The sequence below is a fragment of the Carica papaya genome, chromosome 9 (genome assembly GCF_054855325.1).
Source record: "Carica papaya isolate Zhongbai chromosome 9, ASM5485532v1, whole genome shotgun sequence".
Lineage (NCBI taxonomy): Eukaryota > Viridiplantae > Streptophyta > Magnoliopsida > Brassicales > Caricaceae > Carica > Carica papaya.
In genome coordinates this window covers 24,160,491-24,177,712 of record NC_142317.1, presented here as the reverse complement: position 1 = coordinate 24,177,712, position 17,222 = coordinate 24,160,491, and the positions used below count along the sequence as shown (strand labels likewise).

The following is a 17,222-nucleotide window of genomic DNA, read 5'->3' as shown; positions in this document are numbered from 1 at the left end:
AAAAATGGACAAGGAACTCAAAATTCCCCCATTTCTATCATTATAATGAACAAGGCTAGCTTGGTCCACTTGTGGTAAATTAATAAGGTCAAACCAAGAAAAACTGACCTAATTGATTCTAGTTGGCTCAATCTGAATCAGACTATTAATTATTGGTGCTAGAATAAAAAAATTAGAAAGAGTTGAGACTAATAAATCTAATAGGATAATAATAAAATTATTTATAAGTAAGAACAAAGTACAATTTGATATATTGTAATCTTGAGTTTTTTTTTAATTCATACTTATTAAATGGAACTTACTTTTGCAAGGTTGAGTAGTCATAATTTTAGAGCTAGTTAGAAGATATAAGACTATTAGTTTCAACATATTGATATTGTTCGCTTTAAAAAGTTTCCTTAAACTATCAATTTTTTTTTGTTATAAAAAAGTTAAAGTTTTGTAAGTTTTAATACTTCAAATTTCTTCAAAACTGTTTCAGTTTTGAATTTTTTTTTCTTTTACTTTTTGGTAATTTAAAGACTTGTTATTTAGTTTTATTTTGATTTTAGTTTATTTAGTTTTTTATTATAAAAAGCTTAAATAGAGTAATCTATAATCAAACTTTTTAAAGTTCAGACGGGTCAACGTGTTTAAACTAATAGTATTATATTACTTGACTAATAATTAAATCACGAATATGAAAATTATTAAAAAAAAATCATGTTTATTGAATTAATCTTAAAAATTCGAAATCACATGGCACTAAACTATATTTTAGCTTAAATTGCTTAAAATAATAGTAATACAAAAATATTATCAAAATAACATGTTCAACTTTAACCTACAAACCTAGATATAAGCTCGACTTATAATAATGAGCTACACCTATGGGCCAAGCCCAACGACATATAGAAAAATATTGCTAAGTTGTATCATAACTCGATTCATCCTTAATAGTTGACAGGTTAGCCCAAGCGACTCTTTTTTTTTTCTAAATTAAAAACATGTAAAAATTAATTAATTTGAAGTTGAAGGATTAAAAAGTGATTCTTAACTTGTTAAAAATAATTTTAAAAAAAACACGTTTTTTTTGTTAAAAAATGACTTATAACCTAATTTAATTGATAACAGAGAGCACTCTCTATTATCCATAAAGGTAAACTAAGTTTACTATTTTAAGAAACCAAAATCCAAGGAACCTCACAACCTTAAGAAACCAAGCTCTGAGGTCCTTCTAACCTTTAGGCACTGATCCAAAGGGACCTTACAAACTTAGAGGAGTAACCTCTACATACCTCATAACCTTTAGGGATTGACACCAAGAGACTCTAAAACTTGGGGAACTAACCTTTGAGATCATATAATCCTCAAGGATTGACCTTAAAATACCTTATAACTCTTAAGAATTGGCCTAAAAGGGACCCTAAAATTTTGGAGGACCAATGTTTATTTTACAACTCTTAAGGACCGACTTTGAAAGACCTCACAACCTTGGGGACCAACTTCTAAGACCTTATAACCTTGGGGAATTGACCTCTCAAGATCTCATAACTCTTAGTATTCAACCTTAAAAGAGCTCATAACTCTTAACAATTGACCTAAAAAACCTAAAACTTTTGGGATTAATTTCTTGGGACTTTACAACCTTATGAACTAACTTTCATGGAATTTAAAGCACTTTACTATCTTAAGAGACCATCCCAGGGGGACTTATAATCTTGAAAGACTAACCTCAAAAGACTTTATAATATCACAAATGGACCTTGAGGGATCTCATAAACGTGATATCAACCCCAAGGAACCTTACAATTCTAGGGGACTGTAGAGAACCTTGAAACTCTAGGAGACTAACCTAAGGAGAAGTTATACATTTATGGATTGATCCTATGGTGACCTCATAGTTCTTAGGACTAACTTGATCGGACTTAAAAAAACCTGAAGACTCATCTTATATAGTATGACTTTATAACTTTTAGAATTAGGAGATTCTAGCGTATAAAAGAAATCCTAACGAAAAAACATCCAACAAAGTGAAAGATACCACCTTAAAGAGTCACTCTTAAGGATCCCCCTTAAGGCAATATCCTATAAGTGTTAACCCTATATATGAAGATCATTAACACTTATAGGATGACACCATCCTATAAGTCTTAATCCTACAACTTTTTCAATGAAAGAACATGAACCTTAAAGTAAAAGAGCTTCTAATATGTTAAGAAAACTAATCTTTTGAGAATCACTATATTTAGATTCATTGTAAAGTGTCATCCTAAGCATTCCCTTGAGCATTGCCTAAGATGTCGACCATTGGATATCCACCATAAAAGAGTTGTTTATAAGGTTGATTGTCACTAATCTGACAAGTTAAAGACTGAATATAATGATTTACTTAAGTATATAAAACTTAATTTTTTCAAAAAAAATTAGTTGAACTAAAAAAGAAATTCAAAATATTTAGTCAACTTTGATAAATATTTTATATATATTATTTAAATTCTACTTCGAATATTTTAACCTGATGTGTGTCATTAAAGGTTGGCTCTACTCAGATTATCTTGGTAGTCTTTGGCAATTAACCATGTATGCAAAGTTCCTGTTGGCTTTATCTTTTATGTTGCAGTAAATGATATGTCACACCATCTCTCGTTGGGATTAATGAATTTAGACTATTTTCAAAGCTGCGATTATTCATGTTAAGGGAGAATTTGAAAAAATAACTAAAATAACTTTAGAAGTTATTATATATTAAGTATCATTGTCTATTTTAGCTTGTGTTTTCAATATATAATATGATAATCACTTCTTGAAGTGACATCTAACTCTTTGATGTAGTGAATATTTTTTTTGAAAAAAAAATATGTACTTAAAATTCTCCAAATAAAGGTAACAAAATTTTATTATTCCCCTGTTGATTTAAGTCTAGATTTCTAAATAAATTTGACAAAATTTCTCAATTTGCTCCATAACTTAATTAAGAATGATTTTAGAATTACAAAAAATATTTTATCTTTTCTGCATAATCCCAACAACAAGAGAAAATTAAAAGAGAATATCTATTTATTTTTTGAAAATAATCACCGAGATACTCATCATTAAATATATTCTTTTTGGAGTAAAGATCATAAATATATACTCTCCACATATATACACACACACACACACACACACACACAGAAATGTATTGATGATGATTCCTTGATACACGTAATCTTTTTATAACCTAGATATGCAATAAATATATACATGCGAACTTTTATCTGTTATATAAAGGTGAAAGACAAGTACTTGAAAAATCAAAAAAGAAACCTTCTTTTCTTTATTATTTGGGCTCTTGACAGAAAAAGAGAATTACATTTGAGAAACATTTACCTACTCTTCGTTGTACATATGATCTCCATAGTTCCTGTTTACCAGGCTAGCCTTCTTTTTCTTCTACAGGAAAGCACAAAATTCTCTCAAAACAATTACATGCATATTCACATTTGATTTCCCCAAGAATTTCTTGATCACCACTGTCAAATTCGTTTTCTCAATACATAAAAATTTATAGAAAAAAACAATATATATATATGTACAAATATTCTTGTGGCTGTCATTCCTGAGTTCCATGATTTAGATTCCCTCTCTGTCATTCTTTCATTTATTTATTTATGTATTCATTGTAAGTAGGTGTATATATATATATCCATGGGTCTGTCAAATTCCTATACTTTAACAAAACCCAATAAAGTGTTGAAGCATATTTGCATCCCTCCATATACAGTCACAGACAGCCTTTTACTGTTGTCAATAAAAAATTAAATAAAAACTCAACCCCATGGTGGAAAAAGTTCCAACCCTATTATACGTATACCTATTATACAGATACCTCCAACCCTAAGAACCCAATCATATACTAACCCCTACTTCAATGGTTCTACATATCCATGTCCATCTACATATATGTATCTATGTATAATATAATATTGATGGGATGTTGTGAAGAAGCCCACAGAAGAAAGGGTTGCATATGACAATTTTTCTCAAAGAACAGTAAATAAATAATTAAAATGAGGCATGTATTATTTTTTTTTTTTGAAAACAGGAACTGGGGCATGAAAAAGCTAGAGCCATGAGTTTGTTGATATATAATTCTTCCTTACTTAAGAGAGAGAGAGAGAAAGAGAGAGAGAAAGATAGAGAGAGAAATTTTGTTGAAAGGATTTTCAACAAGAACAGCCAACAGCAATCATCATGTCCTCCTCCTCCACCTTCTTCAGCCCTCTGACTCTTCACCAGCTTCATGATTACCCCACGAGTCATCTTAATTCTACTCTTTTCCCTCTCTTTTTTTCACTTCACATCCCAATACCTCACCATCTCAGAAAACAAACCAAACAAGATCAAGAAGAAGAAGAAGAAGAAGGAGAAGGAGAAGAAGAAGAAGAAGAAGAAGAAGAAGAAGAAGAAGAAGAAGACTTAAGGTAGCTAATTTATAAGGAAAAGGGTTATGTACTGATGAAAACCCTAGCTACCTTTTACATGATAATTAATAATTATCAAAAACCCTTCTCTTTTTTTCTTTCTTTTGTGAGTGAAAAGGGTTCTTTTTCTTCTAAACAAGGACCCATCAATACACTCCTCCTCGGGGAATCAAGCGTCTCGGTCCGATCGTCATCATCATCATCATCATCATCATCATCATCATCATCATCTTTGTCTTCGTCTTCATCCACACCAACCAAATCAATATATACACCAAGGTTTTTACTGCAAGGCAAAAGAAAAGTTTCGGCTAATTTATTATATTAGCAATATCTAGGTAGCTACATTTCTGATATCTCATTTTCATCATCTTAATTAATATTAGTTCAAGTGCCTTATGTTAGAATGCTTATTCATTTAGGTTTCGTTTTGTTTTGTTTTCTTTAATGGTTGTTTAAACACAGAAAAGCAGATATATATGTTGAATGTATGTGGACTCATTCATATATATATATATATATTCATATGATATATCTGTGTTGTGAGTCAAGTACCAAAACATTTTCAAACCCATCTGATCATCATCATCATCGATATATCTCTCTTCATTCAACTTCAACTCATGCTTCTGTCATTAATTTGTTTTGGGTTTCTGCTTGATTTGGTTTGGATTCTAGCTACCTGTTGGTGTAGTCATGCAGATATTTATGATATTGAGCTCAATCATATATATTTATGCCTTTACATACATAAATATACTTACATATATATATATATATGTAATTTCTGTATATCTGCTACACTGATCCATAATAAATGTTCTATCTTGTAAACAGAAAATATAAATGGTAATTTAGTTGCAAAGAGCTGAGGGAGTTCAATTAGTTTTTTGTTACTTATTTTCTCCTAGCGACCATGGCACATGGCCGATTTGTCGAAGTAGCTAGGGTTTTCTTACTAGTATTAATATGCCTCCTATATCTATATATTAAGTTTTTTACTGTTAATTTATATATGTATTAATATAACATATTTCAAAAATTAATCAGTTCTCAAACTAATTTACTCGACTCAACAATTAAACAAAAAATATTTAGGCTTTCATATATAATTTGATTTTTAAATTAAATGATTATAGATTTATTTTCACAATATTGAATAATATATATATATATATATGTATAGACCATGATGATAAATTTTTGCTAATAATTAATTAATAGTGTGTATTTCTGTTTGTATTAATTGCCCCATTATTTTTCAATTCTAGAGGAAATTTCTTTAAGGCGCTCGTAAATATTGTTCATTATCACAATTATTAATTTATTTTTTTTTAATTACGATAAAATTAATATACAGCAATTATTTGAAATGCTTCCTCTCAAGAAAAAAAAAAAGAAAAAGAAAAAAGTTCAACACTTGACTACTGTGTTAGCCAACAGATGCACAAAAATTAATAAAGAAAATAATTACGTTAATTAGAAAGAGAAAACTGTAGCTAGTGCACATATATATATATATGTATATGCATAATTAGATAATGGTTTATACACGTATACATATAATGCATAGGTAGAGCTTTCATATATCTAACACCAGAGCTCTCTTCTTTTGAGAATTTTGCTTTCAAGTAACAAAAGCTTGACAAATCGTGCGGCAGTTTGTAACTTTTTTTACTAATTAAAAAACTTTAATTAGTCTCTTATTAGTATGATATAATCACAGAAAAAATCATTGTAATTATATAATTATTTATTTGAATTATAGATTAAAAATTATTTTAAGAAATTAGAATAAGATATATGACATTTTTTGAATGTTTGTTATATGTATATAAGATTTCAACATTAACTAAAGATTATATAAAATGTTATGTTATTGTATAACTACAAACGTTGTGTATTGGGTATAATTTGAAAAATAATCTTATAATTATTATGAACTATAAATTTTGACTGAATTATTTATTTATTTAAAATTTTATGATGTGACAAATTAAATTATTGTTCTTCCAAAGTTGACATTTTGCTGTCAAATGGGGAATTTCGGTTGTGATTGATTTTGTCTTATAATCATTGTTGGTGCATTGTAAATGTGCTTACGCATTTTAATTTCTAATTAATGACCACCACTAATATCTAAAAATGGAATTATTATGTTAGAATCCTTCTGTTTTTTTTTTTTTTGTTATTCTTATTTTTTTAAATATGATTTTTGTAAAATCATTTGCTATCATGGTTTCATAGCAAATAAAAAAATATATTATATATTATTTCAATGAATCATATTGAACTGGAAGTTTTAAGAATAGATTTGTAAATCAGAAAATACGTATTATATTTTACGAATAAAAATTTTTAAAAATAATATGTTTGAATAATTAAATTATATGAACAAGTATTAGGAGCAACTAAAAAAAATTATTTATTCGAAAAGCAAATTGCAAAACGTATAATAAAAAAAAATGGAGAGAGAGAGAAAGAGAGGTGATAGTGTAACGACATGAAAAAATGATGTCCCACAACTCAAAAGAAATTAAGCTGTAATATCCCAAAAATTGAACGGTTGGGAATTAATATTGAGATTCAACAGTCTAAAATAATCAAAATCCCCATTTATAAACTCTTTTTTTAATCCCTCAAAAGAAAAAAAAAACCCTAACCTCTATTTGATCAGGAAAGAAGAGAGAGAGAGAGAGAGAGCGAGATGGGAAGAGAGAGGGAGAGTTGCTAGGAAAAAAAAAGAGAGGAGAGAGCCGCAACGGAGGAGGTTGAAAACCGAGAGTGTCTCCAACATCTGTGAACACTGATGCATTAAAAGTTAAGTTTTCGTTGAGCCATCCTTTCTATTCCCTATATCAATTTCAAATCCTTTCATTATTCGATTGACTTTTCACAATAGGGGGGTATATGGTTATGTATATGCTGCCAGTTGAAGAAGGAACGTCGCATCACAAGTCAAGCCCATCTGAGATCCGGGGGAGGGTAAGAGTAATTTATACTCTAAATCCTTATATCTGTTATAATATAATTTATTTAGATTTCATTCGACATTGTAATGTTGTAATGATGATGATTTATATGAAGATTTATGAATATTTTAATTTATGGATGCAACAAAAAAATCATGAAGAGTATGAACATATAATCCGCATTATAGGCTTTAAGTAGGGTTTAGATGCCTCTAGGGTTTTGGTGAGGAATAGAAGATATGATGGACTAGGTTTTTACGCTTTTAGGTTGTGTTTCAAAAAGAAAAATAAATAGGGGCTTAAATCTCATATTGGACCTCGGGTTAAGATGTGAAATGGAAAAAAAAAATAGAAACAAAGCTTAGTGACACGGGAGGGTATGGGAATGATCTTTGTGACTCCCAGAACCTTAACCCAATGAATGCAATTTCATTAGGTTAATCGTCTAATTAACCCCTCCTTTTAATTGAATCCACAATTTCTAAAAGAAATGTAAAAATAAAAACTAAGAAAAGAAAGTTGTCACAAACTTATCTGATAAGTCGATCTCAACTCTTCGGCTCCACAAGATTTCGAAAAGCTCCTTAGCTTGAAAGAACTTGAAGAAGAAAAATTAGCACAAAGCTATTTCTGAATAAAAGCTCAAAGCTTCAAATTTAATAATTCTCAAAGTTGTGTTTACAAAGCTTGAACTTAAGCCTTTATATAACCTTTTACTTTTTACTTCTTGTTGGAATAAGGTTTAGAATTCCTGTACAAACTTCAAGAATTAAATTAACTAGAAAACAAATATTTGAATAATAAAATAATAAAATCTTATCCTAAACTTAATTTAAATACATAAAATAATTAGGATAAATACTAAAATAATATTTTCTCTTTATCCAAGTCTCCAAGGATCTTATCTTTGTTGTTTTTTAATTTTGAGTAGAATTTCTCCTTCAATTTTGCATATTTTGCACATAGAATAATTGTAGAAGCTCAGGAAACCTTGTAGAAATAGGAAAAATAAAAAAATGGAGTCCAAAAGGACTCAGGAGAAAGGAGATGTGCGGGTGGGTTATTAGGCCCACGGGTCGTGCCACAGGTTACACAGGTGGACCAGGCAGGGCGTAGGGGCATACTACCTGGGTTGGGGTTGCACGCGTATAGGTCGTCAGGCGTTCGATCTATCTTCCATGTACATGTGCGTTGCCTCGTGCATGCTACGCGTGTCCTGGGTGTATGCTAGTGTGCGCTGGGTGTGCGGGACAACTTATCCGCGTATGCTAACGGGATATGCATGTAACCAGCTTCTTACGTACTTGTGCGCGTGCTGTGGGGCATGTGGGCACTGCTGCTCACACATACTTTGTGCGAGATCATGCGGACTAGGTGCTCACACGTGCGGGGGCCATGTTTCACATGTGTGAAGGCCCATACACATGTAGGTCACCACCTTTTGGGCTTCTTCTTAGGACGAAATTTGTGGGTCGAGTCTTTCCTTAGTCATAAGGCCTAATAATTTCCTGTTTTTTCATCTTCTCTAATTTTTCCTCTTCTTAAATGGAGTTCCAGACTTGTAATCTAGAGCTTATACTTGATTGGGTTCAATTTAGTCACTGTCTATTTGGGAACACTTATGAACATGTCCACGAAGCTCATTACCATTTAGTCTTTTTCATTTTTTTAGTGGTCTCATAAACCTCATGTTTATTATTGGTCTTTTCCTTAGTTATTATCACATTATCCTCCGCCCCCCCCCCCCCCCTTTTTCGAGAGGATTCATCCTCAAATCTACACTTTCTGTAACTTTCTCATTCAATGACATAAAAGCTAAGGAAAATACCAAACAATCTCCGGCAAAACTCGAAACATCTATCTATTACTATACGAGGAAACAATTCTCGGTCCTTGTTAGGACATTGACTCTCTTTATGTGTCATCGTACAAACTTATTATATGACTTCTTAATTTTAAGTTGGTCTTCATATATTTTCCTTTTGAACAAGGGAGTTAGAACATGGGTGAGAAACCCCATGCTTACGGAATATTGATTCTTTCCACCAGCATTTACAGATGTCTTGGTCATATTGTCATGTCATTCCAAGCAACAAATATCCTACTTGCATAGGAACGATGCCAAACAATATTTCATCCTGATATTTATTAATAAAAAACATAACTCGTACCTATTTGGTGACACTGATTTTCCTACTGTCATCCAATGAATGTAGTTTGTAGGGGCTGAGGTGCGGAACATACTTCAACCCTTCCCGATCAACTAATAAGGTGTTGACAACATTAGTATAATCACACTACATACCTTTTTGTCCACTAGACATCTTGAATGAAAGATTGTCTCTCTTTGATCATTGTCCTCTTACTTAACTTGCATATTCAAAGCTTGTTGAGCTATAAATACATCTCCCTATACTGGCTGGGCAATACTTTCTTCACTGCATCTAAATGATGGCATGTCCTCTTGTTCACTCTCACAGTCACTGATGATATCCCCATTATCTCTTATGATGATAACACGTTGATTGGGACATCGGGAGGCAAGACACTTGAAATACTTAATAATGTTTTATCTAGCAGCAGGGGCTTTAGGGGAACCACCTAATGGGTTGACAACAGGTTGTTTACCCTTCCTATTCTCTACCTTCTTAACTTCCTCCCTCCTAACCCATCTCTGAGTCACTTGAGGATTAACATTGACAACTCCCTTGGTAGTTCCTCTTCTTTTTAACTATCTCTCAATCTTAGTAGTCTTGGATACCATCTATTCTAGGTCAACATTGTAACGACCCTGGAAATAAAAATGAAATGTATGTATTAAAAAGTTCTCAGTGCGAAAGCAAAATAAAAATTTTGATTAACATCCCTTAAACAATGACCAATAACGTATTCAACGTATGAAAGAATAAACTAACTAAGGTAAATACTAGTAATGAATGCTATAAATAAAACTATGCAATCCTTATACATCTATTCGCCGTCTTCCTGGGGGACGGGCTCGGAAACCAAATCCTCTTGATCTGAAATGGTTAAATAAGGAATGAGCTACACTAGCCCAGTAAAGATATCACACTATCTCATTGTCACAGACGTAAAGGTTGGTAAAAAACAAAAACGACCAATGGAGCATAATTCATGATAAATTCATTTATCAATAATAAAACCCTTTACTGTCAACTTACCTCGGTGAGCTTTATGAAAACAACATAAGAAAATAATAACATTATAATATCATGAAATCATACACACTTTATAACATAACACATATCATACCTTTGCATTTCAATCATCAGACAACAGATTTTTCTCTTTTATCAGCCTACTAGTATCTATGGGGCTACATAGGGGTCCCTGCTACACGTGAACCATTCACATTAATAACTTGATTCAGGGCCGTCCCCATACCCCATCCGGTATGGGTGCCAAAACAAATAAGGTCTCCATACCCCGTCCAATATGAGAGACCACGTTCCTGGTAGGGTTCCCTACGGACCCGGTCCATCCACCATCTCCCAGGATATCTAGTTAGGCTGTCGACATCATCTATTTATCAATTCACATACCTTTTTCCATTTTTCTTGATCTCAATTATCCAATCAAACATAAAAATGTAAACCAGTAATGGACACCAAATAAGGAAACACAAAATCAGGTTCACAATAATTCAAATCATAATAAATGAAACCGTGATTCATGCATACGGAACCACATAATAAACACATCAGATACCATACTGCATTTAAAATTGTAAGATAAATCAAACAACAACTGACCGAAAAATACATCAGATTCGGGCTCCATTAGCAACCTTAATTAATTATACACAATTCATGAAATACCATTTTATCATTTATTGAGCTTTAATACCGTGATAGAAAATAGGGTGAGAAATTCTTACTTGTTTCGGAATCTAAAATCAGCTTTACACTGCACCTATGGGCAGTCCCTAGATTCCCTAAATTTTTTCTCCAAGAACTGAAACACACTTCCGGTACCTACACGTGTCCTGAAAAAACTCAAAATCAGGCCCAGGGCCTACTCGGCCAATTTTAGAATTCTGGCATGGCGGCTCCGCCGTGCTCCAGCGACGGCACCGCCGCACGCAGCGGTGATCCACCTCAGGTTGGCCATTTTCGACTGTTTTCGGCCGAATTCAGCCAAACTTGCATTAGTTCCTACGATAAAACAACCCTAGGGCCCTCGGTGGGCCAAAAAATCACAAAAAACTGAGACTTACTGGCGGTAGAGCTCTCGGGTGCAGCGGCTTCTCAGGTGCGAGTCGCGATTTGATATTTTGCTCCGGTCAACCTGTAGAGAAAAGGACAATGATCACAGTAGTGTAAAAATTGCATCGAACCGGAACTGGGAAGGGCCTCATCGGAGGCAAAAATCGAGGGAATCTGCAGCGACGCTGCTGGACTTCGGCAGTGTTTTCCGGCCGATTGGCTGGTGGTTTGGCTCCGATTTGGCCAAGGCATATTCAACATCAAAAAACGAGCCAAGGGGAGAAAATTTACCTCATTTGGCGGTCGAAAAATCCTTCGGTGGTGCGGCAGGTGGCGGTGGTCGGCTCCTCTAGTGACTGAGTCTTCTTCTCCGACGAGGGTACTGGCGGCTAGGGTTTGGGGTTGGGTGTGGGTGAGGTTATTTATAACCTTCCCCTTTTAATCTTAGCTGTCCATCGCGATTTAATCTGGGTCATCCATCGCGATGCGATTTGGACCGTTCGTGCGTGATTCGATCTGGGCCGTCCGCACGCGTGAGATTTGGGCCGTCCGTGCGCGTGAGATCTAGACCGTCCGCACGCGTGAGATCTGGACCGTTCGATCGCGTGCACGCGAATCACCCATGTGGCTCCGTCCCGCGTGGCCTCCCGCGTCAACGTCCTTGCCACGCGGCGTGTCCTGGTTGGCCGATGCTGCTGACTAGGCTGCTAACATGGCTGCTGACATGGCACAACTTTTCTAAATTACATTTTCACCCCCGATTTTCGATTTTCTTTTCAAAAATACCACCAGAATCCAAATTTTCACCCCTATTTCTTAAAATTATTTTCAATTAATTCTCAAAAATAATTTTACCTATTTTTATCATTATTATTATTTTTATTTCTCATAAATTAAATTAAATTAAATTAAATTACAATCTTATAAATTAATTAATAAATAAAATCAAATCAAATCAAATTCCTTACTAAAATAAAAATAAAGTTTTTTTTTTTTGGTGTTACAACTTTTCCCCCTTTAAAGAAATTTGGTCCTCCAAATTTGGCTCTTACTCTTGGTCGAACAAATGGGGATACTGGGCTCTAAAGTCTGATTCTAACTCCCAGGTAGCCTCCCTTGGTGTGTGGTTCTGCTACACTACCTTTACAAATGATATTTCCTGGTTGCGGAGTATCCTGCTCTTTCGATCCGTGATACCGACTAGTACTTCCTCATAAGATAAGTCCTCTTGGAGTGGAAGCAGTTCATGAGACAAGACATGAGAGGGGTCTGGGTTGTATTTACGTAGCATGGATACATGGAACACATTATAGACCTTGGAGAGCTCTGGAGGCAGTGCTAGTCTATAGGCAGCAGTACCAATCATGCCTAAGATTTCAAAAGGTCCAATAAATCGGGGGTGCAGTTTTTCCCTCCTACCGAACCTACTAATTTCCTTGAAAGGAGTGACCTTAAGGAACACCCGGTCGCCTTTCCCAAATGCTAGATCTCTCCTCCGGGTGTCCGCATAACTCTTCTGCCTACTCTGAGCCGTCTGAATGTTCATTCTGATTTTAACTATTTTAGATGTCCTCTATCAACTCCGGGCTGAAAAATCTTCTATCGCCCACTTCTTCCCAACAAATCGGTGATCTGCATAGGCGCCCATATAACGCCTCATATGGAGCCATGCCGATACTCGTTTGGTAGCCGTTATTGTAGGCAAACTCTATCAAGGGTAGATGGTCGTCCCAATGACTCCCGGAGTCAAGGACACAAGCTTGGAGTATATTCTCAAGTGTTCGAATTGTCCTTTTTGATTGTCCATCAGTCTAAGGATGGAAGGCAATACTGAGAGACAACTTTGTTCCCATGGCTTACTAAAAGCTACTCCAAAATCGAGAAGTGAACCTGGGGTCCCTGTCGGATACCACTGTCACTGGAACTCCGTGCAATCTAACTATTTTCCGGATATACATTCTTGCCAACTTGTCCAATGGGTCGGTCATCCTAATGGCCAAGAAGTGGGAAGATTTGGTGAGACGGTCAACGATTACCCAGATGGTGTCATGTTCTAAACGTGCCTTGGGTAATCCCGTTACGAAGTCTATGGTGATGTGTTCCCACTTCCACTCCGGGATCAGTACTAAAGTAGCCCACCTGGGCGCTGATGCTCTGCCTTGACCTGCTGACAAACTAAGCATTTGGATACAAAGTCGGCTATGTCTCTCTTCATCCCATTCCACCAAAACTGGGGTCGTATGCTTTGGTACATTTTGGTGCTTCCGGGATGCATGGCAAACATCGAGCTTTGGGACTCTGTCATGATGTCCCTCTTTAACTCACTGTCGTCTGGGACACACACTCTGTCTCGGAAACGGAGTAACCCATCGACAGATATTCAGAATTCTGAGCTCACTCCCTGTTCTGCATCATTCTTGCGGGCTACCAGGGCGGGGTCGACTGATTGGGCTTCCCTTATCCTCTGGATTAACTCGGGTTGGACTGTCAGGCGGCCCAAACATGTGACTCTCCTCAGGTCCTGAAGTTGAACCTGTTGTGTGGCCCCAATTTGTATGCATTCTGAAACCATCAAATGGGTTAAGATACCTGCACTTTTCCTACTGAGAGCGTCTGCTACCACGTTGCCCTTACCCGGATGGTATAAGATATCATAATCATAGTCTTTAAGGAGTTTCATCCACCTTCTCTGACGCATGTTGAGATCCTTCTTAGTGAATATGTGTTTCAAACTCTTATGATTGGTATAGATCTGAAAGGTCTCTTTGTATAAGTAGTGGCGCCAAGTTTTCAAGGCGTGTATAATTGCGGCAAGCTCCAAGTCATGGGTGGGATAATTCTTCTCATGATTCTTTAACTGTCTGGACCCATATGCTATGACCTTCCCATGCTGCATCAAGACACAACCCAGGCCTAGATAGGAGGCATCACTATAGACTGTATATCCCCCCGATCCACTCGGTAAAGCTAGTACGGGTGCAGTAGTCAGCCGCTTCTTTAATTCTGAAAAACTTCTTTTGCAGTCCTCATTCCACTCAAACTTGGCATTCTTCTTTGTGAGTCGGGTTAGAGGAGCTGCTAGGCTGGAGAATCCTTCAACGAACTTGCGGTAATAACCTGCCATCCCCAGGAAGCTCTGGATTTCTTTAACTGATGTCAATTTCTCCCAACCAAGTACCGCTTCAACCTTTTCGGGATTCACTGATACTCCTTCCTTCGATATGATGTGTCCTAGGAAGGTGGTCTACTCAAGGCAAAATCCACACTTACTCAGCTTTGCATATAACTTCTTTTTTCTGAGGACCTGCAAAACTTGGGCAAGATAGTGAGCATGTTTTTATCTGCTTTTTAAGTAGACTAAGATGTCATCGATGAATACGATAACAAACTGATACAAGAACTCTCTAAAGACCCTGTTCATCATATCCATAAAGATTGACGGGGCATTGGTTAGCCCAAATGGCATGACCAGGAACTCATAGTATCCGTACCTAGTTCGAAAGGCCGTCTTGGAGATGTCTTCTGTTCTTATCTTCATCTGATGGTAACCTGATCACAGGTCTATTTTAGAGAAGACTTGTGTACCCTGCAGCTGATCGAAGAGGTCATCAATCCTGAAAATGGGATATTTGTTCTTAATTGTAACCTTATTCAACCTTCTGTAATCAATACACAGTCTCAATGTTCCATCTCCCTTCTTGGCAAAAGTCACTCCGGCACCCCAAAGGGACACACTGTGTCTAATAAAACCACTGTCTTGCAATTTAGTGATCTGTTTCCTCAGCTCTTCCATCTCAATGCGGCTCGTGCGGTAAGGAGCAACCGAAATGGGCTGGGTGCCTGGCTGTAGGTCTATAGTGAACTCGACTTCCCTGTCCACTAGCAATCCGGGTAGTTCGTCCGGAAACACATCTAGAAAGTCTCGGACTACCGAAATCTTTTGGATACAGATTTCCTTCTTAGGCTTGCCTAGTTAGAGAAAATAGCAAGATTAAGGTACTAGAAAATTAAGGAAACTTGCCATCAAGAACTAAGTACTAAATGATTTTATTAATTTGTAAATGGCTCCTCATTGGGAGGATTAAATACAACATTCTTGTTAAAGCAATCTATGGTGGCGTGATACGCCGCTAGCCAATCCATTCCTAAGATTACATCAAAATCCCCCATGTCTAACCCTATCAGGTCTACACTCAGTTTCCTATTTGCTATCTCCACGACACAAGCCCTGTAGACAACTTCTCCTAATAGTGTTTCACCCCCAGCAGTAGACATAAAAAATATTGAATCAAGTTTATCAGGTGATACATTAAGTTTGGATGCAAAAACATTCGAAACAAATGAATGCGATGCACCAGTGTCAAATAAAACATGAGCAATATGGTCACATATAGTGTATATACCCTGTACCACGTCCGGATTGGCATCGGCATCCTGCTGGGTGAGGTTGTAAACCCTGCCCTAAAAAGGAGGTCTTCCTTGGTTCTGGTTCCTCGGGCACTCTCTCGCATAGTACTGGGCACTACCACATATGCGACAGGTGTTGTTGAGGCGGTAGCATGGTCGGTCCCCGTGATCCCTGCCACAGTGCTGGCAGATCTTTCCACGTGCTGCCCCTAGAGCCTGAGGAGGAGCCTGGATCACTGGTCTAGACCTCTTATTTGGTTGGACCGGCGCAGTAGGTGCTGGTCTGCGGGGTGGAGCTGAGGGTCGGTGACTCCCTGCTGAACGAGGACGGTTGTTGAAACTCCTCTCCACAATCTGCGCATTTGCTAGAACAGCTGAGTATGTCTTAAGCTCCAGTACCAATAAGTGTTGCTTGATCTCTGGGCGGATGCCCCACTGGAATCTCCTGGCCTTCCTGCCCTCATCTATCAATGTCTTCAGGGAGTATCGGCCCAGCTCTAGGAACTTACGAGCGTATTCTGATACTGTCATGTTTCTCTGGACCAGCTGAACAAACTCCATCTCCTTTAGGTGTCGGATGTGCTCAGGGAGATACTCCGCATGGAATGCCGCTAAAAACTACTCCCAAGTGGCTGGTGTAGGCAGGGTGGTCTGTTTGAGCTCCCACCAACGACCTGCTTCCCCTACCAGCATGTAGGAAGCAAGGGCAGCTCTATGTTCAGGAACCACTCCCAAAGTCTTGAAAGCTCTCTCTATCTCCGCCAACTAGTACTGGGCATCTTCAAAAGAGGATCCCCCTGCAAAAGTGGAAGGGTTCAGTCTCATGTACCTCTTTATGTAGCCTGCGTCGATCAATGAAGGAGCTGGGCCCAATGGAAGAGGGACTGGGCCCAGCTGGGGATAAACTGGGGGGCCCTATGGTGGCACCTAATGATATAATGGGGGCACCGGATTATACTGTGGCGGTGCCGGGCAGTACGGTGGTTAGGGCACCGGTTCACACTGCGGCGGTGGTGCCGGGTGGTACTATGGTGGAACAGGCTCATGCCGGGGTGGCTTGGGATCCGCTTGCTATAGCGATGGCTCAATCTGTGGTAGTGGGGGAGGTTCGGGTAACTCCCTTCTCTCCTCTCGACCTTGCTGGGCGGCCATGATCCTTTTCAGCATCTCAA

The 17,222-nt window shown here is 36.9% G+C and overlaps 1 long non-coding RNA gene across 1 annotated transcript; it reads left to right on the top strand.

The window, feature by feature from the left end:
* The first annotated feature begins 3,646 nt into the window (after positions 1-3,646).
* On the top strand, positions 3,647-4,975 carry LOC148240210 (uncharacterized). The gene is made up of 2 exons (XR_015816264.1): positions 3,647-4,445; positions 4,586-4,975. It is a non-coding gene; the product is annotated as an uncharacterized LOC148240210 (long non-coding RNA).
* The last annotated feature ends 12,247 nt before the right edge of the window (positions 4,976-17,222 follow it).